Below are 25,298 nucleotides of genomic sequence, written 5' to 3' on the forward strand. Positions count from 1 at the left end.
AGAGGCAATCAACATAATGGCGTTGGCTAGTAAAGCTTTTCCTCCATCAAGGGAATACCAAAGGGTAATGACTAGGAAAGAGGGACACTTTAGGGATTTTCATACTGGAGAAAGTCTGAGGACTACTAGGACTGAGGACCCTGGGACTTGGCCTTTCCTGTACCAAGGACCCAGTGGGCATCTGGTGAAGCCTACAGACCCCTTCTTGGAATAATGTTTTCACATGTGTGCCATCAAATCCACAGGACTGCCAAAGAAACCCATGGTATAAAAATACAGATATCAAAACATGCAGGTAACAGCTTTGGGATATAGTAATATACGTGCTTCCTTATTGACACTTTGGTGGTGATAATTTTAAAGCCGTGATGTAGCTATGTGATATTTCAAAACTATGCGGCAATTCTAAAGTGATCTAAAAATGTCTTGGATTTCTATTGGTGACAAAGTCAGTTTCTGCAAATACTCCTGTAGGTTGTTCCCTACATTTACAATGAAAGGAAAAGCTAAAGTTCAGGTAGAGGCTAGTGAAAATAAAGAGATATTTTTTTCCTACCCGAAGTCAGGGACCCCTGAATTCTATCCACAGACCTGGGAAATGACAGTGGAGGTCAGGATAAGGGCACCTGCTCTAGAGGGAGCGTTCAAAAGAGGACTTAGAAGAGAGTATGAGCAACAGTCATCCATACTCAGAAATGTGGAGAAATCACATGAAAAGTGATGGGCAACCTGAGGGCATGGGTCAGGCTGTAGGTGGACTGTGTCTACCCACAGGACCCCTGTTTCTATGAATTCTAGTTTTTTTAGATTCCACATCAAGTGAGATCAGACAGTATTTGTCGTTCTCTGTCTGACTTATTTCCCTAGACCGTGGCTCTAACAGGAACTGTGGGCACCTTTGGAGTGAGGAGGACAGTGGCAGGGAAGGAGGGAGGGTGTCCATGCTAGAGCTGGTGGGATGGGTGTGCACAGGACAAAATGCAGGGGGGAGGCAAGCATGAGGAAGTTTCTGGAAATTTGTGCCTTTTGCCTCATTTCTGAACTTTCCTTCACCTCCCCTCACCCCTCCTCCCACCCAGAACAAGGATCCAATTTCCTCTTTTTTTTTCTTCAAAATACAACTCAAAACAGATTTAATCTCTGGGGATTGTTCCGTGAAGGAAACCTGTGGAGGCAAGTTGTCTCTGAAGTTGTAAGAGAAATTTATATAATAAAAAGTCCATTTGGTATGTGATACAACTTGACTCTCCGGCTGCTGGCCACCTGGGTCCTGCCTGTGGTAGACATCAACTAGGCCCACATCTCAGGTTCGGTGTCCCTCCCCTGTCCCTACCCCTTGGGGAATTTTCAGCAATAACCACATGGAAACCTTAAATCTAAGAAGAGACTAAAACCCTGTGACCCATGGCAGAGGCTAAGAATGCAGTTTCCTGGGCCTCTTTCCAGACAAATGCATTGGAATCTCCTAGTAGCCGCTGGGAATTCTGGGCTTTGCGATGGAACTTTTGAGTTCTGGAGAGCTGCCACCTGATGTTTCAGTTATTATGAAGTGGGGTGAGATACAGTGGGATGCGTGTTTAGTGTGTGTAACACGTGACACCCTCTGGTGCTAGGTGCAGAGAGGGCACAGGGTGATACAATATGATATGTGAGTCACCTGACATGTGTAGCCATGGAAACAAAACAGTCCCACAGAAAACCCAGGCCTTCTACCCCTCTGGGACAAATGTCTCCAATCCACTATGGGCCTCCTGCCTCTTGTGGTTCTAGAAGCTAGAGGCCTTTGCCACCAAGCTTTAAATTTCTACCAGAAGTTACCAGGCCAGCATTTTCCAAACTGTCTTCTGAGTATCACTAGCATGCCATAGAATGTAATAAAGTATTCTCCCACAAATATACAAAATTAGCAATATTTTTCCTTTAAAAATTTATTTTGAAAAATATGTGAATAAAAAGTGATAGATATGTGCACACACTTATCATATGATAATCCACCTTTACGAAACGGATAGTCTCTCTGAAGAGGTCAGTAATTCATATTGGGGCTTACTCATCACAGAAATGATGTTGGGAGGCTGTGTGTACTCTAATACATTTGGAAATGCTGGCTGAACTGTGAGGTCCTGGAGGGCAAGAGTCAGGACTGGTATTCTCTCACATGCTGGTGGACTGTTATCCTAGAGGCCCCCAAGGAACCACACATTCTCATGTTCATGCCCTTGGATAGTCCTCTCCATACATGGGCTTGGACCTGTGATTTGCTTTGGACAATATGCCATTAGGAGTGTGAAACACGTGTAGATCTGACAAGGACTTGCTTCTCCTTGTGGGGTTTGTCCTCTTGGAACATTCTTGGGGAAGCCAGTGACCAAGCTATAAAGAAGTGTGGGTAGACTAGTGAATGATGAGACAGCACCTGGAGAGAGAAAGACCATGGGGACAAGCTGAGACACCAGATATTTTAGAGGCCCTCTTTGATTCCAGCCTATCCCAGCTGAATGACTAACATGAGCTGATGCACCCGAAGCAGAAGAACCACCCAGCTGAGCCCTGTCCAAATTCCTGACCCACAAAATCATGAGAAAGAATAAATCATTGCTTTTTGAAGCTACTCAGTTTTGGGGTTGTTTGTTACATAGCAGTAGGTAACTGAGATGCTTGTAGTAGGTGTGTAATAATGTGCATGGAATGAGTGAATGGCAAATCACAATGCCAGCTCTGGTGCTAAGCCCTTACACTGCTCCAGCCTACTCATTAAGCCTTGTTCACATCTGTTCCCTGGTACGATTGCTGTGATGGTTAATTTTTTGTCTCAACTTGACTGGGCTACATGGAGTGCCCTTCTATAGAAGTTGGTCAAACATTAGTCTGGGTGTTTCTGTGAAGATATTTTTGAATGAGATTAACATTTACATTGGTAGACTGAGTAAAGCAGATTGCCTTCCCTAATGTGGGTGGGCCGCCTCCAATCAGTTGAAGTCCTGAATAGAACAAGGCTGACCTTTCCCCGAGTAAGAGAGAATTCTCCTGCCTGATGATTTTCAAACTAGGACACCAGCTTTTCCAGCTTCTATAGAAGCCTGCCAGCCTTTAGACTCAAACTAGAACATTGAATCTGCAAATTTTGGACTTGCCAGCCTCCATAATTGTATAAGCCAATTCTTTATAATAAATTTCTTTATCTATAGATATAGATGTATTAGTTTCTTTGAAGAACCCTGAATAATACAGATTTGGTATGAGAATGGGATGCTGCTATAACAAATACCTGAAACTGTGGAAGTGGTGCTGGAGCTGGGTAATGGGTAGAGGCTGGAAGAGTTGTTTTGTTTTTGTTTTTATTAGTTTCAGGTGTACAAAACAATGTAATAGTTAGACATTTATCGTTTATACCCCTCACAAAGTGATAACCCCCTTCCCCCAATCTACTACCCCTCTGACATCGCATACAGCGTTACATTTCCACTGTCTCTGTTCCTTATGCTGTGCTCCACTTCTTGTGAATATCTATAGCTATATCTATATCTATATGTAATTATAGTTGACATTCATTATTATTCAGCTTCAGCTTCAGGTGTACAGTGCAGTTATCAGGCATCTACACCGTCCCTGAAGTGGTCTCTCTAATAAGACAGATGAAGGCTGGAAGAGTTTTGAGGTGCATGCTTGGAAAATCCTAGATTGCCTGGGACAGACTATTGGTAGAAATATGAACATTACAGGCAATTCTGGTAAAGACAGAAAAAAAATAGGCGAGCTGTAGAGAACACATATGTCATGATAGAGTGTCGGTAGAATATGAATAGTAGAGGTACTTCTGGTGAGAACTCAGACAGAAATAAAGAACATGTTCTTGGAAGTTGGAGGAAAAGCAATCCTTGCTATAAAGTAGCACAGAAGTTGGCTCAATTGTGTTCCAGTGTTTTGTGGAAGGTGGAACTTCTGTATGATGACCTTGGGTAGTTAGAGGAGATTTCTAAGCAAAGTGTTGGAAGTGCAGTCTGGCTCCTCCTTACTGCTTATAGTAAAATGTGAGAGGAGAGAGATCAATTGAAGGAAATATTAAGCAAAAAGGAACCAGAACTTGAAGACATGGAAAATTCTCAGCCTGTCCACATTGCAAAAAATGAGAAAGTGCGTCTTGGAGAAAACAGCAGAGGTGTGCATTCCATGAAGAGATGACCCACGAGTTTAATCAGCCATGTCTGCTGAAGCCAGGCACAGAGATGGGATTATACCAGTAGAAGCACTGCTGGCTGGGAATAAAGGGGATAAGGAAAATGGAATGAGGGAAGGCTATTGGTTTTCTGGGATCTACAGGACAGGACAATAGAGCTACCCAGCTTCAAACACAGTTGTCCTCCAAGAAAAGGTAAAAAATGACCCTGAAGGCGATTCAGAGGTCACCGTGGTCCACCTGTGTGCCACTCCCAATATAGGCCCGGGGGACGGGGGACAAGGCTGTTTCCTCCTGGTTTCAGAGGGCCAGGATGCCACCACCTGGTGCCTCAGGGGCAAGGCCACCCAGCAGAGCTGAGAGGGCAGGTCCACTGCGTAGGGCTGTGGCAGTGTTGCCCCATTGGGCAGAACATCAAGCTAAAGAAAATTAATCTGGAGCTCTAAGATCAAATGGAATTTGCCTTGCAAATTTTGGACTTGCTTGGGACCTGTTACTCCTTTCTTCTTTCCAGTTTCTCCCTTTGGATCTATCCTAGTCTATCCCATGCCTGTCCCACCATTGTGTTTTAGAAGCACATACTTTGTCTGGTTTCACATGTCCATAGCTGGAGAGGAATAGTGCCTCAGAATGAATCATCCCTTGAGTCTTACTGTATCTGATTTAGATGACATTTAGTGAGACTTTGGATTTGGAACGGATCCTGGAACGAGTTAAGACTTTCGGGGCTGTTGGGATGGGGGTGAATGTGTTTGTCATGTGAAAAGGATGTGAACTTGGAGAGCTAGATGGCAGACTGTTATAGACTGAATTGTGTCCCCCCAAATTCGTATGTTGAAGCCCTAACCCCCGTGACTGTATTTGAGATCAGGCCTTTAAGGAGGTAATTATAGTGAAACAAGGGCATCAGGGTGGGGCCTTAGTCTGATAGTACTGGTGTCTTTATAAAGAGCAGAAATCCCAAAGATTTCCCTCTCCCCATGTGTGCAGAGAAAAGGCCAGAAAGTGCATCTGCAAGCAGAAGAGATAGGTCTCACCAGAAACCAAATCGGCTGGCACCTTGATCTTAGACTTGCAGCCTCCAGAACTCTGAGACAACAAATTTCTGTTGTTTAAGCCACCCAGTCTGTGGCATTTTGTTGTGGCAGCCTGAGCTGACAATACGATTCCTCACGCCAGTTGGTGCGTCACACAGGCTTGGATTTCAACTCTAGCTTTCACTGATTCAATCCTTCAGCCGACATTGAAGTTCTCCTATGTGTCAGACACTGTGTAGGGGGAATGTCACTTAATCAAGGAGGTCGGGGACATGTTCTTGAGGAACATATGCCAGGCTTGATATATGAAGGGTGATCAGGGGTAAGCCAGTGAAGAGGGGAAGGGAGGGTGTTCCATGCAGAAAGAACATGTGCAAAAGAGGCTCCCACCAATGAGGGAGGTGGTGGGCATTCAGGGGACTGGAAGAAGGCTGCTCTGACTGGAATGGAGAAGGGAGGGACAGGGGAACGGGTCTCAAGAAGAGGCTGATCTCAGGCTGAGCAGACCATGGCAAAGCTTTGGCGTTAGAGTAGGAGGAAGCCAGTGAGCTGTCTTAACCTGGAAATTGGCAGGGTCAGATTTGTATTTCTGAAAGACTTGGGTGGAGACCAATAAGAAGCTGCTGAAGGAGTTCAGGAGCGACGTGCAGAGGGCTTGGACCAAAATGGTAACAACAGCGATGGAGGGAAGGGCTAGACTGAAGAGCTATGTATTAAGGTAAAACAGGGCTTTGGTGATGAATGGTATATGGGAAGTGAGGGTGAGAGAGGACTCAGAGTGACCTGACGTCTCTGACGTGAGCACCTGCGTGGTGGCAGTGCCATTTGGTGGAGAGAAGAGAAGGAGACAAGTCAGGGGTAGCGGGGCAGCTGTTTACTAACTGGGTGAACTTGGCTGTTACTTTTGTGTACCTCTGTTTCCCTATCTAAGTGCTGTAAGTGAGATGATACTTGTAGAGGGTCTGGCTCAGCGCAGCTGCCCCTGCATACCAGGGCCTCCCATTTTTCCTCTGTGAGGTGGCATGAGCGGATACTATTGTTCCCATTTTAAGGCTGAGGAGGCTGAGCCTCTGTAAGGTTGTTGTCTCGCCTGGATTCACACACTGTTGGAAACAGGCTTATGGGAAGGTAGTGGGAAGAGACTTTCCCCTTTGCCAGGCTGTCTTTAACCTCAGCTCACAGATCCCAAGAGCAGAAGGGATTCATTCATAGGCTGCTGAAGTCATCATTGGAGGCCTGGTATGGGGTGGGGCAGAGGGGACAAAGTTCAGTGGGAAATGCAATTTGGGGAAGGGACGGAGGAACATTGGAGTGAAAGCAGGCCCCGAGTCCTTAGCAGGGCAAGAAGTGAAACATCAAGTTCATACAGTAGCCAGTTTCTAAAATGCAGGGTGCTCACAAAGCTTGTTTTTTTTTTTACTCACGTAAAGTCCAAGATGGGTGCTCTGATTGGCAGGTAGCCTACGTTGGAGCGGAAATGAAGGCACTCAGTCTCCTTCCGTCTTGTGGCTCTGCCATCTCCTAGACCATGAGGTCATGGCAGAACGCGAGCGATGGATGAGGCACATCGGCTTCTTGACATCCTGAACCTAGAAGAGAGTCATGTTGCTCCTACTCATGCTCCGTTGGCCACCTTTGATGGCAAAGGAGCTGGAAATGTAGTCCAGATGTGTGCCCAGGAAGAGGAGAAAAATGGGTTTGGTGACCAGCTACCCAGCCCGGCTATAACAGGTCAGAGTTACAATTTGGTCAAGAGTGTGGGGGGTGTGGGGGAAGGCTGCCCAGGCTCTGCTGGAATTTCTCCAAGATGGGACAGGACCAGCCCTGGGATCAGCACTTTGGAGAAGCTGGGCTTGGCCCCAGTCCACTGGCTGATGGTTGGCAGGGAGGGCCACATCTGGGTGCACTCTCATGGCCATGGAAAGAGACTCTGGCCAGGCCAGTGGAAAACTTGTCCTGGGTTCCTTAAGAGAGCAGGTAGTGAGGAGTTACTGAGCAAAGCTCCCCAGTATTGCATCTATTAAAACGTTTGTGGGGCCGGCCCGGTGGCTCAGGCGGTTGGAGCTCCGTGCTCCTAACTCCGAAGGCTGCCGGTTCGATTCCCACATGGACCAGTGGGCTCTCAACCACAAGGTTGCCAGTTCAATTCCTCAAGTCCCGCAAGGGATGGTGGGCTCCGCCCCCTGCAACTAAGATTGAACATGGTACCTTGAGCTGAGTTGCCTTCCAGATGGCTCAGTTGGTTGGAGCGCGTCCTCTCAACCACAAGATTGCTGGTTCGACTCCCGCAAGGGATGGTGGGCTGCGCCCCCTGCAACTAGCAATGGCAACTGGACCTGGAGTTGAGCTGCGCCCTCCACAACTAAGACTGAAAGAACAACAACTTGAAGCTGAACGACACCCTCCACAACTAAGATTGAAAGGACAACAACATGACTTGGAAAAAAGTCCTGGAAGTACACACTGTTCCCCAATCAAGTCCTGTTCCCCTTCCCCAATAAAAATCTTAAAAAAAAAAAAAAAAAAAAAAAAAAGTTTGTGGACTGGCAGAGAAAGGGGCCTTAGGTGGCTTTGATGAAGGGAAAGCCTCACTGAGAAGGCACATCTGAGCAAAGACATGACGATGCTGAATCATGAGGCTATTTGTGAAAGGGCAAAGGGAGCAGGAAGTGCAAAGGCCCTAGGTTAGGAGCAGGCCTGCTGTTCAGGACCCCACTGCAATAATCTAGGCCAGAGATGGTGGTAACAGTGAGACTGGGTGAGGGGAGAAGTGGTTAGAGTCTGGATCTATTTTGTAGGTATATCCTTCCTTCCCTCGCATCCTTTTTTTCTGTTTTCTAGAAGGGACTTATGAAGACACACTGAAATGTTTCCACGTCTGTGCCCTTTTCTAGACTGTAAACCTCATGAGGGCAAGAACTGGGCCTGACTCCTCTCCTTACCCTCACACCGGGCACAGGGAGGGCCCATCGCCAGTGCCTGGTAAACACATCTGTGGAGAGCACGCGTGTCCTCCTGAGTCATCAGATTTCCTGGGGCTGAGCTGAGGTTCTGCTTGTCAGCATATTGCTCACTGATGTGGAAACCTTTCCTGTGGTATAGACACTCCTGTCCTTATTCTAAAGAGATCTTCTAAAGAAGGTCAGTGTATTTAATCATAGGAGATGGGACTTTGGTGTCATGAGCTAGTGAGTCACAGGGATACCTGCAGGGAAGACAACATCACAGTTTCTGTCTTGGATGTGCCCACCTGCTAGCTTCCCAGGAAGTGACAGGATGCATATATGGCTGTACCCAGCAGGGATCCACAAGAGCTGAGTGTAGGCCTCTGCATTGCTCGCTTATTGACATGCAGAGGAATCCTCAATGGTGTCTTGACCTTGGCAGTGGGGTGTCCTTTATCCTCTGCCCTGCAGCCTTTGTTTAAGCTGGGCTCTTCCCTGAAACACCCACTACTTTTACAGAAACTTGGGTACAACTGATATTTACAACCCAGCAGGCTCTGGATGCTTGAGCGGCTTTGAGAAGCCCCATGGTCTTAAATTCAAAACGTTGCTGCAGGCTTCCTGCTTTCTCCCCTTCACATTCTGAGAGGCGTGTGTTTCCTGTGCTCTCATGCCACAAATTAACTGCCTTTTCACTTTTCCCACAGATTTTATCTCTCATTCCATGTGGCGGGCTATCATGGTATAGTGGTTACAAGTGTGTGAACTTTGGAATTGGACAGAGTTGAGGAGGCATCGTAGCTTCTGCTCTTACTAGCTGTGTTCCGTTGGCAAAGCCCCTCTGCGCCTCAGTTTATTCATCTGTCAAATGAGGACAATCATAGTATCTACCTAAGATCTTAACTGTGAAGATTGAGGGGGTGGAATGATGCCTAGCTCCCCAATAAATGAGAGCTGTTATTACCCTTAATAATAACCCAAAGTGAGGCAGGGCGCTCAGTCATGGCCAGTGTCCCCACTAGCTCCGAGCCCTGGCGCCTACATCGCTAACCTCTCTGCCTAGTTCCACTTCAGCCAGAGCAAAATGAAAGAGAGTCCCGCATGTTCTGGGCCTGTGGGGGAGTCTGTGAACAGCTGAATCCATGAATGAGGTCTCTGCAGGTGCCAGGGCCCCAGGGCCCCACCCTCTCCCAGGACCAGAGCACTGCCTGCCAGACCCTTGTCAGTGGTTACAACCTCCAACTGCCTCCCTCTGCTCAAGTTTTATCAAAAGCTCAGTTGAGAGAAATAAAGTTCATGGGGGTTATTTAAAGGCCATGCATTCCAGCCATTCTTCCAGATGAGACTTATCCCTGAACCAAGTCGGGCTCTCATGAAGCTGAGTTGCTCTTGGACCACATTATTTAGCCACCACAAGATCTTTATTATGTCTCTCCCTTATGATGGGGCTTCATGGAAAATGGCCGCAGGAGTCCCACTGTGGCATTTATTTTGGGATCCTGCCATTGCCGGTACTCACTGCCTCAGCCAGGGCTCTCTATAAGACCTATGAGCTGAGTATATTTTAGGCACCAGTTCCTGGCAAAGCTATGCATTCTCAGAGGAACTGGTGGGCTTTGGATTATGGGCAATGTGACTCATGAAGCTCACCCCAATTCTCATTTTGCTTGGGCTGCCAGGGAGCTCAGAGCCAAATTTGGGGATCAGCTTAAGACTCCTAGAGGATCTCTTGGCCAGGGTGAGAGGGAGAAGAAGGAGGAGGACTTGAAGGGAAGGAGATGGCGCAAGGTATTGTGACTGTGAGATATGTCCCTTTCTAGGCCACTGTGGAGGTTCTGAAGGGTCTGGCTTTCCTGAACCAAAGGGTATGAAAGAAGAATTTTCCATAAATTTGAGAAGAGAACCACAGCCATTGCTCAATTTGAACTCCTCCGTGTGCCTCCCCTCTACCGGCTTGCTGGGTATTTTTGTGATGTTGTGAAACATTGAAACTTGCAGTGTCTCCTTTCTCTTCCTCTTTGTTCCCCACCCATCTTTTTCTTTTTCCTTCTTTGCCCCTCTGCAGCTACTGCTTCCTTCTATTCCACTGCTGGGGTGCAGGGGCGAGAGCTGGGCTGCCCGCTGTGACTGCTCACCCACTTCTGGGCCACACAGGCGTCTCTCTGGCTTGAGGCCCACAGCTTTTCTGCTGGAGCAGAGGAGGGCTGAGGAGCTCAGACCCCACAAGGAAAGAGTAGCGATAGAGCAGCAACCACTAACTGAACACTCTACTGTGTGCCAAACATTAAGGAATCATTCTTATTGCCTTTTTATTGGGTTTATTTTAATGAATCCCATGCCTCAGCAGCTCGTAGCACATTTTTGTCAGTGTCCTAGCAAGGCCCCTTTCATCTACCTATTTATCCATCTATCTGGTCCAGGGTTTCTCAACTGCAGCACTGTTGGCATTTTGGGCCAGATACTTCTTTGTTGTGGGGGCCTGTCCTGTGCATATTAGGATGTTTTCCAGCATTTCTGGCTTCTGCTCATTAAATGCCAGTAGCACCCCTGCCCACCCCCACCCACCCTGCTTGTTTCCCTTCTCTATTCCCCTAACCAACAAAATCTCCAGACTTTGCCAAATGTCCCCTGGTGGTGGGGGGTAGGGGGTGGGGAGAGGGCAAAATTGCCCCCAGGTTTGGAATCACCATCCCTTTTGTCCCATTCTTCACTTGTGTCTCCCTCCCTGATAGAAATCTCTCTGACACATGAGTCCCGTTTGTGTGTATTCTTGCAGCTCTGTTCATCGCAGGCTCATATCCTTCCTTTACTTTTTTATGGGTTACCGTCTTTTGATTTGCAAAGGGCAGTGCTTGTGTGTGATAGATATCAGTCCCATGTTGGTTTGGACTTCTGTTGTCTTCCCCTTTCTGTCATCAGTGAACTCTCACCTTACAGATGAGGACACTGGCACAGAGCTTACAAAGCCCGTAAGGGCAAAGCCAGGACCCCAGCTCAGGCCTCTGCCTCTGGAGCCCAGGCTCTTGACCCCTGGGCTATAGCAACATCCCTTCCTTCCGCATACGCCTTCACAGTAAGGCAGACAAGCTCAGACACTGAGGCCTGGGGAGGGGAGGGTGGAGGTTGCTCAAAGTCACACAGCGTCACGTGGATCACCGTGAAGTGATGCCAAGTGTTTTGGGGGATGGATTTAGCCTTTACTGTGGCCTAGGAATGGCTAAGTGATTGTGCTTAAATGTCCGCCAGGAGACCCTGGCTCTGGTGAGCAGAGATGATGGGGGATCTAAGCGTGTCGTGTGGGAAGGGCTCTTTTCTAGCTCTGCCTAGGGAGAGGAAGTAGAGGCCTCACACACTTAGAATTGACAGATGTCTGGATGTGGACTTTCTGTCCTGGACCTCTGCGGGCAGCAATGTTCTCCTTGCTTTGGCCCTGGCAGAAGAGTACTTCTTATCAGGCCCAGGGGATGATTGATGAAGGGGGAGCTGGGGGCACAGTAGAAGGGGCTTTGTTCCCTAAATGCCATTCACATGACTCTCTGACCTCAGAGTCCTTCCCCTTTCTCTTGTCTTTTTCTCCTTCACTGCATTTGGCGCTGCTTCAGTTTCCCTTCTCTATTTTCCTTTTCTCAATTCACACAAAGCCGTCAGAGGTCTGGAGCTGCCCCATGGCCTCCTGCCTCTGGTGAGGTTGGTTTCCAGCTCTAGGACTGCAGCCCTGGGGCTGTCTGCCCTAGGGGGACATGGGGAGGTCTTGGGCGCCTGGTAGGGAGCAGGCAGGCTCTTCTGGCTTAGGGCTTCATCTTTAGTTTCTAGAAGCCTTTTCCACATGGTTCAGTACCCAAAGTGCTCAGTCAGAATCACATGGGTAACTTTCCAAACAGATGGATGACCAGGTCCCTAGTTGAGATTCTGAATTTGTTGGTCTGGAGTGCAGCCTGGGGTTATGTTGTAAAATTTTCCCAGGCGATTCTGATCAGGAATCAGGAGTGGGAGCCACTATTTGACTGAGGGCCGAATGTCACAGAGAGAACTTGGAATGCAGTTTAGGAGACGTGGGTTTGAGTCTAGACAACCTTCAGCTGGCCGTGTGTCCCTGGGAAAACCTATTCTCTCTTCAGTCACTGAACAGGGGCACCCTAAGGAGAAATCACAGACGTGTGGAGCTTTAGACTTAGAAATGACAAAGGAAATCAGTCGATCTATCCCCTCATTCTCAAATGAGAGGGCTATGTCTAGGGACATTAAGGGGATTGCCCAGGGTGGCACAGGGGTTGGCAGGGCGAGGAAACCAGGCCAGTCTTTGTGTGTCTCCTCCCGCTGACTATACTCTCAGGCCCCACAGGGAGTTCTCTCTAGATTAGATTGTTGGGGAGATTGTATCTCTTGGGGGGTGGTCTCCCCACTGTTTACTGGAGGAGGAAACTGGACTTCCAAAGCCTGATAGCGAAGCAATGGCTAGAACCAGAGAGCGTTGCTCTCAGCCAGACTCTGCAGGCAGACCTCTGCAGAGTTGCTGACTTTTTGCAGCTGTTTCACGGGGCCTGTGGACTGAAAGGGGAAGTTTGGCTGCATTTAGAAAATTGTCCACAGAGAGGAATGGTGGGGGTGGGGTGAGGAAGGTGGCCGGGTTGTGAAACTGGAGGAGGAAGGTGGGCGAGCTGGGAGAGATGCCAGCAGGGGCCTGAGGACAAGGGGCCCACATGTTGTCACTTTGGAAGCTCTTGGGGTTGGGTAGTGGGGGTTGGGGGAAAGTGAAGGGGAGGGAAAGGCAGAGAAAGGGAGAAGGGGGAGGGAGAATGAGTTCCCAACCAGGAAACCTGGTTTTTTCTTGGATTGGAAGCAAACAAGGAGTGTGCTGGGAGCATGCGCAGTCCTGCCTCAAAGGCCCAGGGAGTGGTTCTCCAAAGGGGCGCAGAGAGATGGTGAGAGGTGCTGAGAAAGAAGAGGCCTTGTCAAGATTGCCCAGCCCCCTGGTAGGAGATGTTAAAAGAGGAACTTCCCCTCCCCCAAGGTGTGCAGAGATTTCTCTGGGCAGCCTGAAATGTCCCATCCCTAAGGCCACGAATGCATCAAACCCTCCCGGGACTGACCTGGGGCTCAGGCCTCATGGTAACTGCAGAAAAAATACTGCATAAAGCTCTTAGCCTGGGGGTCGGGGGCCTGGAAGGGTTTTGAGGGCCTGATGAAAGAGCCTATGCCTCAATTTGCCATTCCTGCTAGCAACTGGGAGAAGCAACCCCATTGCCCTGTAACAAGTACCTTGGCCCCAAACTCCAGGGAGGAAAAATGGAGCTCTTGATTTCCATTCTAGTCTTACTCTCCCTGCCCCCACCAAGCCCTCTGTTGTCCCTCAGCCTCTGGCTCCTGTAGGGTGCTACACTGTGCTTTCCCTATGCTGAACCTGTCCATATTTCTGTATGTGGGGTCAGAGTGAGGGGGTGGGGGTGGCGAGACCATAACTTTGACCTGGAGCTCTCTTACAGAAGGTCCTGACTCGCCAGAAATGTGCTGCACTCTTGTCACGTGAGAAGAGGACTCAGAGGCCGCCTTTCTCAGGGACATGGTAGAACTGGCAGCCAGGGGGACCTGCTCTGAGGATGGGCATAGAAGGGAGGGCTGCACTGGTTCTGTCTCCACGGCTGAGCATCTGAGGCCTCCAAGAGCCCGTGTAACTCAACTCAAGATTCCCACTTACTCCATTATTCAATGAGTTTTTACTGAGCACGTACTGAGATATGTGATAACCACTAAGTGCTAGAGATGTAGAAGAGAGTAAACTAGACACGGTTCCTGGTGGAGGCACTTTATGGCTCATCGTGTGTCTATGTCTTTCCAAGCCTGTGACAGTGGCCACGGTGGGGAGTGGAAGGAGGCAACGCCCTTACCCCTGTGGCCTCAATGGGGAGCCAAGATTCACCTACATGAGACATTCAGAGAACCAGGCAGTGTTTAAATAAATAGCTTGCTGATTCTGATAAGCACATTGTGAAGTGAATGTGGTCAGGTTCAGGTTGTGTATGCCTGTCCGTGCTCTGGGGGGACCGTATTGGGCAGGCCCACGGGGGTTGAGCTCCTTCCCAAGCTTTGTGGAAGAATCCAAGTAGAAGGAACTGACTGAGCAGGCCTGACTACTAATCTTGAAAATGATAACCAGTTCTGACACGAATGAAAATCTATATGGACTCTACTACCTTTCTTGGTTCCTTCTTTCCGGTGGTCAGCTCCCTTCTCTTCCTCCTTCTTCCATCTCACTCAGAGCTGGAAACCTTCCATGGCAAAGGACTGGATGCTAGGTTTGGTTGAAGGTCTACCGGTTTACAAAGCACAGCCCTAGGATAGGATCACAGAGATAAACAACACAGACCTTACCCTTAAACCCCTTCAAACCCACTTAGGTTCACACACTGCTATAATAGATAATCGAGAAAGCTGCTTGTGGGTGTGCATGTGTGGGGCTGGAGATGACAGGAGAGTTGAGTCCCATCCCTGGATATGGAATGTGGAATATCGATGCTGGTGTGTGTCTGTGCTTGTCTTTTTTAAAACATCTCAAACTTCAGAAAAATTATAAGACTATTACAAGTAATTTCTGTAAGCCATTTCCCAAGATTCACCAATATTTACTTTTTGTGGAATCATCTGCGAACAGAGATATTTCCCCAAACACTTCAGTGTCTAGTTCAAGGACATTGTTCTACATAGTTTGTAGTTTCCTTGTAACTCAGTTTCCTTATAACTCAGTTTCCTTATAACTGAGCCTTCTTCCTCTCATTTCTAGACAGTATCGGATCACTCAAGTTTATGTAATGGGAGACAGCCAGCTTGTTTTTCTGCTTGATATCATACTGGTGGCCTGGCCTTTGGGGACTGTCTAGGTCACAGAGTCCCCCTGGGAAACTGATGGCTTCAGTGGCTATGCCTGAGTCGGCTTGCTACTGGACAGCTGATCTGCCCCCTTAGAGGCCTGGCCAGGCCTTGGCTGAACTCTCGCTCTCTTTCTCTCCACTTTGTTCTTGAGTTTTCTGCAAACGCTCCCACCCACAGATGTGATTTGACTTTCCAATATGTGGCATGATCTGGTGGAAGCAGCAAGCTTGGTTGGGCACCCTCTCTAAGCCTTGGAGGCTAGCCTGGGTTCCTCTAAAAATACAGGAGGCTTCTATTCCCTGTCTCACGGGAAGAGCGAGGTTCTGTGGTGCTGTCTGGCTTTAGGGACTGTGGCCCTTCCTGCTAAGGACTGGCAGTCTTAGGCTGAGGGAACATTTTCCAGAGTACGGCTATGGACAGAATGTCTCCTCAAGATGGGCTGGGATGGGCAGGGTTTTGGAAAGGCCCCTGCTTGTTCTGGGAGGTGTTCAGGATGCTGAGGTTTTGGAAATCCACGGTGGCTGTTCATGACTGCTCCCAGCTTTGGGAAGAGGAATGAACGGGTGCCCATTTCCTTGGGTTCAGTGGCGAAGGTGAAGCCCTGCACGGCTGACCTAGGACCAGGCCTTCTGCTGGGCCTGGAGAAGCCACTGGGCTTGAATGGGAACGAAGCCTAGAGGACTCGACCCCGGAGTCGTGAGATGCTGTTCACATCCAATAAGCCTTGGCTGGAACGCTACCGGCGCTGGCCAGGACACAAAACCAATGTGATCTCTCGGCCTGCTCTCAAGGGTGCCTGTGATGGAGCCAGTGGGAGAAGCCCCAGTGAACCCACGAGACCGAACATGCTGGAGGCATTTAACTGGCAGGTCAGTCTCATGCAAGTAGAGGTGAGGGAGGGGAGAGCTCAGAGCAGGCCTGAGCAGTCAAGAAATGTTCTGGGGAGGCGGTGCAGCCTCCCTTTTCAGCAGCTGCTCCCGTCTAGTCTACTCATGCACAGAGCAAGCACACCCGGTCTACTTCTAGCTCTGTTCTGTCACTTGGGCAAGTCCCTTTACCTCCTTGGGCCTGTTTCCTCCTTTGTGAACTGGGAAGCTGAGCACCTGAGCCACCTCCCTGGGCAGTGCTGAGAGGTAATCCAGCATGGGTGGGCTCCAGAGATGCTTGAAGACCATATAAAAATGCAGAAGCCTGGGCCCAGACTTTGGGAGCCCGATTCTCTGGGGGTGAGGTCTGAGCCTGTATAGGTATCATTATGAACAAGCTCCCCAGGAGGTCCTTGGAGCAGAAGCCAGGTGACTGTGGGGTCCTCACACACCCAGCCCCTGACTTCACTGCAGGCTCCATGGACCCAGACTCAGGCCTTTATTCCTTGACGGACTTTTCCTGGTGTCTGGGAGGGCCTGGTACAGGTGGGGACACCCTGGCCTTCCCACCAGGCCATCCACGGGCGCCTCCCACCCGGGAGCAGTGCCACGGTCGGGCTGGCCTGAATGCACCCCCTTTTCCTTTCCTAAGAACCAGCCTCAATGCCCCCATTACCATTTCCATAGCGCTCTTCTCCAGGGCCCCATGGAAATCACGAGGCTTTCTGAGGAGTCGGGCAGCCTTCAGAAAAGACCCCGGGCCCCCTGCCCACCCCGGGCTCCCGGCCGCTCTAATCCCGCCCGCTCGGGGCGCAGAGACAGAGCTCCCTCTCTCCTCCGCGGCCGGGCAGCTCCTTCTCAACAGAGCTGACGTTTCTCTGCAGCCCAGCTGGCTGCAGTTTTCAGGAATAACAATATCCCCGGGGGGAGGAGCGGCGGGGTGAATGGGCGCCTTTGTCCTGGGCCCTGTGAAGCCCGATTAATTATGCGCTACGGAGCGCGGGGAGCGGCGGCCGGGCCCCGGCGGCTGAAAGGCCCGGGCTGGGGAGCGCGGCCGCCGGCTCCGCGCCGCCGCACAAAGGGCCGCGAATTAGAAAACCGCCAATTACCCGGCATTTTGTATTGGCCCTTGTCTCGCTGACACTGTGGACGGCCCCTCCCTAGGCGGCTGCACTTGGAGGGTTTTCAAGCCCTTTCTTGGTTACCAGGGACGACTGGGCAGAGGGCTGAGGGCTTGGCGAGAGCCGGAGTCGCCCAGTGCTGGGTAGGATCGTGTGCAGTGGGGGTACGGGGTGGGGAAAGGAGTGTGTGGGTATCGCCCCTGGGGACATGGGTCTCAAATCTAGTGCCCTGGCCGAAGCGGGAGCCTGTTCCAAATGCAGATTCCCGGGCCCCAGTTCCGTGGACTCCCTGACTCAGTATGTCTGGGGTGCCCAAGAAGCTGCGTTTTAACAGGCAGTGGAGATGATTTTATTTTATTTTTAAAAATTAAAGTATTACAGTGAAATGCACAGATCTTATGTGTACAATTCCATGCGTTTGACAAATGTATGCATCTGTGTTACCTACATTCCATCAACTATAGAACAATCCTATCCCTCTAGAAAGTCACGTGGGTCTTTTTTCTAGTCTCTTCATGTTCCCCTCAACGCCAACCTCCCCCCCTCGCCTCCAAGCAACCACTGTTCTGACTTCTATCATCTGTTAAGTTTCACCTGTTTTTGGACTTCATGAGAAATGAGTGGAGTTATACAGTATACACTTTTGTTTCCGAACTCTCTCATTCAGCATAATGCGTCTGAGATCCCCCCATGTTGAGTATGAGTAGTTTGTTTCTTTCTATTAAATAGTTTATCTGTTCATCTGTTAATGGACACCTGGACTGTTTCCAATTGTTGGCTGTTATAAAAAGCTGTTATGATCACCTTGCACAGTCTTTTTTTGTGGACATACGTTTTTATGTCTTTGAGGTAACATCTAGGAGTGGAATTGCTGGGTCATAGGGAAGGTGTTTAGCTTTAATGGATACTACCAAACTGTTTTCTAAAGTGGGTATCCAATTTTGCATCCCCATTAGCAAAGTATGAGAGTTCCAGTTGCTCTACATCCTTGCCAGCATTTGGTATTGTTAATCTTGTTGTTTCTAGCCATTGTAGTGAGGAAGAGGTGTAGTTTTCAAGCCAGGTGACTTTTACTGCTGAGCTTCAATGGCTATACTTGAAGAAGAGTCCTGTCTACTGTAATTCTTGCGTTTGTCTGCAAGGTCCAGCAGCATAATTGACCTCCCTTGAGGTCCACAGATGGTTGGACGGAGACAGGACGAGAACACAGGACTCCTGACTACAAAACAAGTGCTCTCTCCTTGATAGGATGCTGCTCCTTTAACTTACACCTTGTGGGGCTGTGTGTGTGTGTGTGTGTGTGTGTGTGTGAAATATGGTTTTTACTCTGCCAAAGACCATTCAGAATGGGCCTGGAAGGTCACTTCTGAAGAACCCTTGCGTGCCACCCAAGCAGCAGCATTTATGTCTCTCTGGGGTTGAGAGATTTGGCTTGACCAGGTAGGTGTGCATACACGTGCATACAGGGACAAGGGTGGGGGAATGGTGGCTGGTTACCCTTGACTCTTACTCCAAGGGCATAGACCAACCCTGAGAGTCCCTCTGCTTCAGCCACACTTAGAGGGCCCTAGATATTTTCCGATCAAGCACAGAGGATGTACTGGATGCTGGGAATGAGGGGAAGGAGTCCTGGGGCTTCCAAAGTCCTCCTTTGCTTATAAGCATTCTCCTAGGTATGGTTTTTTAAGACCCTCCAGAACCGTGCCTGACCTATCCTTGTAGCCTTGTGTCTGGCTGCCTCCATCTTGCATATTGGACTACAGAGTCATGGACACCTCTTCATCTATTATTATCCCTCCACGCTATGAATACATACCATGGAGATTGTATTCTCCAAAGATGGCGGCACCAAAATATATATCCCATCCCACATGCTTTTCTTCATGTGACTGACACTCCTTCCACTGAGAGGTGGTGAGGTCTGTTTCCTCTCATTGTGTCTGGCCCGGGGCTTGTGACTGCTCTGCCAATAGAGTAAGGCAGAAGTGATGATTTGGGTACTCAGTCACAGAAAGGCTACAACTTCCACATGGCTCTCTTTTTTGGTGTACTTACCCTAGGAACCCAGCTGCCATGCTGTGGAGAAGCCCAAACTAGACTCCCTGGAGAGATCAATGGAAAGGCCCAGGTAGAGAGGAACTGAGTACCCCAACCTACAACCAACACCAGCCACCAGATTTGTGAGTGAATCCTCCTTCAGACCATTCCAAAGTCCAGCCTTCAATGCTTCCAGCTGAGGCCCCGGACAACACAGAGCAGAGACAAACCCAAAGAATCTGCAAACGTAATGGCTTGTTTGATGCCAATATTACAGTCATTTCTTATGCAGCCATCATAACTGGAATGTTTACAATACTGATATTTCTTGCATCCTCTGAATCTTATTTCATAACCCCCTCATGTACTCCCATTTCTAAACTTAGCTCTTCTCCTTTCTGGGCACCTGTTCTGACCAGGTTCCCAGGTTAATCTTGGGTGTCACCTCTGCCAGGAACCCCCTGGCCTCCCTGGGCACTGCACTGGAGTTTCCCCCTCTGGACGCCAGGTACATGCTCAAGCCTTTGTATTCTTCATGTTGCCCTGCAACTTCATGTTTGGATCTTTGCACCCCTCCCATCCCCCAAAACGGTTCCCTAATTGCTGGAACAGTGTATATTTCCTCTCTGGATTTCTAAGAATCTGGCACATAAACATTCATTACAAGATGGCATGTCCCTAAAACAGAGAAAGTAGGACCTGAATTAAGCAAAATCACTATTCAACGTCCCACTCCCTGCCTTCCTTTCCTCTGGGCCAGATCTTGAGCAAGAGAGATAAAAAGGGCAAGAGATGGTCCTTTCCTTCAAGAGGAGTTCAATCTGATTAGGGAGAGAATAACAGAAGGACTGCTGTGATTAAGTGAGAGTCACAGTCCCCAAAGTGGGACAGACCTGCATGGAATAGAGTGACCAGGGCAGGTTTCCTGGAGGAGGCAAGGACTTGGATTTAAAAGTAACAGAGCTCTAGGACAGGTTGCCCTTTGATAGAACTCCCAGCTTGCTTTCCTCCACCTCCACTTGCTGGGTCCCCAGCTGAAGGTGTGTGTGTGTGTGTGTGTGTGTGTGTGTGTGTACATGCATGCACACGTGAGGTTGGGTAGAGGGTTGGCACATCGCTCTGATGGGATAGAGTCTGAAGGAGAAGCCTATTTCTAACCATCTCCTCAGTTTGCCCCTCTCTCCTCCACCTCACTGGGGAAATGGGATAAGTCAAATGGGGTGGCTGCACAACGAACTAGATGTACACCCAACAATATGGGTGGACCTTGCAAACATAGTGCTGCCTGAAGAAGGCAAGAAACAGAATAAAATCTACAGCACAATATTGTTTATGTAAACTAAAGTACATACACACAGAAGGGCGATGTGTGTTTTTAGGGACACAAAAGGACGTGATGTCAACCATACTAATGTGGTTGCCTTTAAGGGTGGGGAGGACTGGGGTAGTGAGCGAGGATCAAATAAATAAGTCAGGACCTTTATGGGAAGGAACAGGGATGAGACTGTGCCACTGAGAATGATTGACTCAAGTCTGCACCTGGGGTGCAAACAAAAAGAAAAACCAAAACCTAAATCACCTTGGAAATGTTACTACCAACTTGAGGGCACCACTCATATCTGCATGGGCAGGAGGATGGTTCCTTTTCGGACACTCATGTTGGGGGCCTTCAGCCACCATGAAAGAAATCCATCCACCCTGAGGCTGCTTTGTAGAGAGACCACATTCAAGAGAGGACCCCCAGCCATCTCGTCGCAAGCTGTTTGAGTCTTCCTAGCCTTGTTCCCGGACATGTGAATGAAGAAGCAGTTGAGCTGACCTCAGCCCAGGCCATCAATTGACTGCAAACTCATGAGAGAGATCCAAAGTGAGAACTGTCTGGCTTATTCACAATCAACCTCCAAATTCGAGAGCAAAACAAATGGTTGTTATTGTTTTAAGACCTTTCTTTGGGGATGGTGTGTTATATTAATAATGAAATAGCTGACACAGACTTCTTATTACCTAGAAATGGAGAGCTGCCATAACAAAACCTAAATCTGTGGCTGAGGACTGAGAGATGGGCAGAAATTGTAAGAGTTTTGAAGATAATATTAGTGGAGGCCTGATGGCCCTGAAGGAGGCTGCTGGTGAAGGCTTTAAGGAAAGTGAGGAAAACGTTCTTGGAAACAGAAGGAAAGGGGACCCATATTAGATGGTGGAAGAAACTTTAGCAACATTGTCACTTGAAGTGATGTAGACAACAGAAAATATACCTAGCGACTCGATGGTTTTGGATGAGGAGATTTTTATGCTGCATGTTGAAAGTGCCAGTTGGACTATTTTAGCTGCATATGATAAAGATAGAGAAAGATGAGTTAAAAAGGAAACTTTAATTTTCAAGCCAAATTTATACAAAATATTAAAAAGCCAGTAAATCTTATTTCTCATTCTCAGCCTCCCCAGAGAGCAAAAGGTTCTCAGTCTGAAAGGGCTTCAGGACAAAGGTAAAATCGAGAGTGGTCTTATAAGAACCTCTATTAAACCTCCAGACGATCTAATACGTTATAAAATCTTTCAGATAGATAAAGGTCCTCTAAGGATTTCAAGAGTGTGCCTCACAGATTCTCATTGTTAAACAATAGGATTTTAAAGAATATTAAGGGATCGTCCCTCAACAGCCTCACAAAAAGCTCAGGGTAGAGAAAACTTGATCTGGATGAGATCTGCAGTCTAGCTTTTGACTAATGGAGTGAAGCTCATTAGGAACCATAGGAAACCCACGAAGGTCAGAAGCACCACCAGCTTGGACTAAAAGGGACCGAGTAGAACAAAATGAAAAGTAATACCCATTTTTTGTTTTGGACTGTGGACCCGTAAGAAGGGAGCAAGGTGAGAAAACTACTCAGTTGCAACCACCAGCCTTTTTTTCTAGTGAAGGAAGGGTGATTCAGAAGTGGAACCAAGAGCCCAGAGGACAAAGCCAAGAGCAATGAGACATTCCCAGGCAATAGGACTTAGCCCCAGTAAAGACACTGGCAACATATGTCTGTCTGGATTTCACAAGTGCTATGGACCAGTGACTCCTGTGTCTCCCTCTCCCCTGCTTTTGAATGGGAGTGATTATATTGGTTATCTTATGCCTGTCTCATCATTGTGTATTGGGGCTACATGATCATATAAGTTTTCTCTTTAGTTCACAAGTCTTCAGCTACAGAGCTAGGCCTGAGGAATTGCATCGGAAGAACTTTCTCCACACCTGAATGGTTGAGATGATCGGAGCCCAGACCTCTAGCTTAAACCTAATGCTATCATAGATGAGACTTTTGGGGATTGTTGGAAGGGAGTAAGTGCATTCCATTTAAATGAAGTCCAAAAATGGGCAAATGTTTTTGATGGTGAGAGGAAATTTTAAGAGTGGTTACCTTTGAGGGGGACAGATATTGTGCTCCAGGGAAACTTTTGGAGTATTTGAAATGTTCTATATTTTGTTTCAGGTGGTGTATACATATATAAAATTCATCAAGCTATACCGTTAAGATGAATGTATTTTGCCATCTGTATGTTACATCTCAATAAAGACGTTGAAAAAAGTGTTAGTATATCCTCCCTTCACACGGGAGTGATCTTTAGGAATTCCCTAACTCCTAGGGCTTTTGCTCCCCATGGGATCATATGTGTTCCCCCCATACCCCAGGCCCACCTTGACAGCAGCCTTGGGTAATGCTATCCTAGTGCTTTGCATGAGCTGGCTGGCACTGCCCAGCTTGGCCTGGGGACTGTGCTGGAAGATGAGCTAACCTTTTGCTCCTTGTAGGACAGAGTGCCTGGGCTATGGGGTCCCAGATGCCCTTGGGGGCTGGTGAGTAAAAAGGGTATCTTACCGCCCCCTCACAAAGAGCCTGGGATTTTGAGGGGCTGTGCAGTGTTTGGAATAAGTGAGCAACAGGAGCATATTTTTGGCATGATAGACATGGAAGGGGAGCAGGGGCTGGTGGGTGCTGAGGGCATCCAGGCTGGGCAGACATAATGAGCTTGTTCTGGTCACATCCCTGCTATTTGAGGACCTGGAGCCATGACGTCCCTCAGAGTTTCCATTCTCTGTGCTGCAGCTGTTGGTTACGTGTTTCATTCAAAATGCTTTGCAGGAAGCAGCAGGCTCCACATTCCAAGGCTTTTAGTCACGTTTTTTTCTCTCAGAGCTTTGGGGATGGGATAAGAATGTTCTTCAAACCACACTGTCCTCAGCTGGACTCCCAAGAGGAAGTGGGTGGGTCACTGGGGGATGAGAACACAGGCCCAAATTCAGGGATGAAATGAACAGAGATTAAGGCCTAAATAAGCTCCTAGATAGATCACTGACCAGAGGCCCAGGTTGGGAGACGGGTAGAAGCCTAAGGTTAATGACTCTTGCCCTCCCCAGTCATGGGCCAAGGGGGATGCAGAGGTTCTGGTGTGTGTGTGTGTGTGTGTGTGTGTGACAGAACAGAGTTAGTAGTGGCATTTCATCCTGAGGGACCCACACACCAAGGCTGAGGGAGAGTGTCACATGAGGCTTCACTTGTTGCAGGGGTGGATGGTGACCTATATGTGGGTTTGGGGCAGGGAGAAAAGCACTTTAGCAAATGGATCCCACAGATACATGAACCCAGAAAAACCATTACAAATGTTTGCTACGTGTCTGCTATGCTCCTGGCACTGGACCAACTGTTGGGACTACAACAGTGTACAAGATAGAATCCATCCGTGCCTTCGCATTAAGACCTGGGAAATACGGCCTGGGAGGTGTCCACTGAGATAATGGGGAGAGAGCAAACTAAGGGCGTGAGGACCAATACAGACCAGATTCCGGTGGGCAGAGAGTAGGCGAGTATAGGGAGGCTCCGTAAATCACGTAGAAGGTGCAGTACTGAGAGAGAGTGGAGGGAAGGGCAGAGCCCAGCAGAGACTTGGGTAGGATGAGTAGCTGAAGCTCTGGAAGGGAGAGGGGGATGGATAGCAGCAAAGTCCCGGAGGTTCTGAAGTAGGATTCTCCCCTCAGGTCTTGAAAAGCCTGGCCTAAGAGGAGGAGGAGGCGAGAAGGACCAGGGGTTCCCAAGCAGCCAAGTCCAGTGCCACCCTTTCCTCTTGAGCACCTGAGGCAGAGGGAAGGAAATCCTGTGATAAGAATCTAGTCCAGCATTTAGACAGGAAAACCAACACACTTTTGCTCCCTGTGGTAGATAGAACTCTAAATATGGCCCTCAAAGTTTTCCCGCCCTCATCCCTGAATATGATCTCAAGCCTCTGATTCTGTAACATCACATGGCAAATAGATTTTCATAACCTAATTAAGATGATGCATCTGTTGACGGAGTGAATCAAAAGGGAGATTATCTGGTAGGTGTGCCTCATTTGATCACATGAGCCCTTCGAAAGCAGTTTTCTCTGGTTGGTGGCAGGAGAAGAAGCCACAGATTTGAAGCATGGGGTGGGGAGGATTCCACGTACCTTTGATGAATGATAGATGGAGGGGATCGTGTGCGAGGGACCTGAGACAGAATAGCTTCTAGGAGCTGAGAGCACCAGCAAGGAAACAGCACTCAGTCCTACACCCAACCAAGCACAGGAGCAGCGTTCTGGGGCAACCCAAGTGAACTTTAGGAGCAGAATCTTTTCCAGAGCTAGACACAAACCCAGCCAGCTCACACCTTGATTTTGGCCTTGTGAAACCCTGAGCAGAGAATCTAGCTGAGCCCACCTGGACTTCTCACCTCTAGAACTGTCAGATAATAAAACAGGTGTTATTTTAAGCTGCTAACTTTGTGGTAATTCGTTGCGCAGCAACAGAGAATGAATGCACTCCCACTTTCTCTCCAACGTTTTCGTTTCATGGCTGAGAAGAGGTGTCTGATGATTTCCCCTTTGCAGGTGGGGCAGACTAAATGAGGAGCTCAGTCTAAACGAGGGGCTCAGGCTTGGGCCCAGATTTACAGCCACAAATAAACCAAGAACACTTGGCCTTGGCCTAGGGTGTCTTGTCGTCCCACTCAGGGGGGAAGGGAGAGAGTTACATCCTACACTCCCCTTTGTAACAACCCCCTAAACCCTCAACAGCTCTTCGCACGTTGCAGCCTGCAGGCTGCAAAGCTGTTTCAGGCCTGCATTCCCCGCAGAAAAGCAGATCTCTGGGCGGAAACAAGAGAAGGGCAGTGACCTCGTCCTCCCCGTTCTTCTCAGATGACAAGTCTGGGCTCTGTCAAGGCAAGAGACAGGAGCTGGGACATAAG

At 48.7% G+C, this 25,298-nt stretch overlaps 2 long non-coding RNA genes across 2 annotated transcripts in view; one reads left to right on the top strand and one right to left on the bottom strand.

Annotated features, from left to right (window-relative positions):
* Positions 1–787: 787 nt before the first annotated feature.
* Positions 788–17,119, bottom strand: LOC141571532 (uncharacterized). Its single transcript, XR_012496314.2, has 4 exons — positions 16,569–17,119; positions 14,351–14,489; positions 6,639–6,803; positions 788–2,416 (listed from the first exon to the last, which is right to left on the bottom strand). It is a non-coding gene; the product is annotated as an uncharacterized LOC141571532 (long non-coding RNA).
* The window catches only part of LOC141571531 (uncharacterized), a 93,109-nt gene continuing 82,324 nt past the window's right edge, over positions 14,514–25,298 (top strand). Inside the window, exon 1 of the long non-coding RNA XR_016020466.1 lies at positions 14,514–15,895. This is a non-coding gene — a long non-coding RNA (uncharacterized LOC141571531). The remainder of the gene's footprint in view (positions 15,896–25,298) is intronic.

Source organism: Rhinolophus sinicus, chromosome 2 (assembly GCF_057876585.1).
Source record: "Rhinolophus sinicus isolate RSI-liver-muscle chromosome 2, RSI-T2T, whole genome shotgun sequence".
In the NCBI taxonomy this organism is placed as follows: Eukaryota; Metazoa; Chordata; class Mammalia; order Chiroptera; family Rhinolophidae; genus Rhinolophus; species Rhinolophus sinicus.